The following is a 1001-nucleotide window of genomic DNA, read 5'->3' as shown; positions in this document are numbered from 1 at the left end:
GAGAAGTAGGCAATGCTAGAATAAGCTGAGTCATTTTGACATCACTTACGAATACGTCCCAGGTATAAAAAATAACATTGCTGGCCTTTTGTCAAGATTAAAAGGAGAAAAAAAGGATGACAAAAAGGATGGCCAAAAAGATGACACCACAAGGATTAAATATATCTTGTATCGATGCTCTCTTAGATACCCGACATAGAAACCTGCAAGATCAAATCTTTAGCATAATTCAAGATAGTCTATCTAATGGTCCCATTTACATCGAGTGTTATCCTAACTTTCCTGTTAGCCTAACAGATCGTTATTTTAATGATATAGTATCTCTGTTAATTAAAACCAATGGGCTAGATTTGAAATATCAATCTGATCATTTACAAATAGCCTATCGAATGATAGTTAGAACTGTAAATACATGTCTCTTGTCAGTTTATAATTCTGGATATCTGTGTAATGATCAATCAAATGAGAAGGCCAAAATATCGTAATGAAGGTTGATCCAACTTCCCAAATTTAGGCAGAAGCAAAAAATGAAGCAGACAACATACAGAAGTTTGAACCACTTTGACAAATTTCTTAAAGAGAAAAATGCAGGAGAAGTAGGCAATGCCAGAATCTATCGTTGGGATTATAAGCTGAGTCATTTTGACATCACTTACAAATAGTCATGCAATTCTTAGGATCACAACAAAAGATAAAGGACAGGTACAGTGAAGCCTTTTTCCGTGGTAAGCTGTGTGATCTTACAAAGGTCAAAGCCTATCAGCAACATATGACTCACCTAATGTATCAGTTCCCTGGAGGTTACTTTAAAGCAGAGTATAAGCAATATTATGTAAACTCTTTTCCTCCCGCATTCTCAAATTTGGTCAAAGAACGTATCAAGGCATCTGGTTTATAGCTTGAACAACCAAATCAAATTAGCACAAATAAATTCTTTCATTGATGAAGTCACAGATCAAGAATGTGCTCGACTCAGAATGAAAAAAGAATTCAAATAGGTC

This window comes from Adiantum capillus-veneris, chromosome 21 (genome assembly GCF_014529385.1).
Source record: "Adiantum capillus-veneris isolate H3 chromosome 21, ASM1452938v2, whole genome shotgun sequence".
NCBI lineage: Eukaryota > Viridiplantae > Streptophyta > Polypodiopsida > Polypodiales > Pteridaceae > Adiantum > Adiantum capillus-veneris.
Note: the sequence above shows the minus strand (reverse complement) of the source record.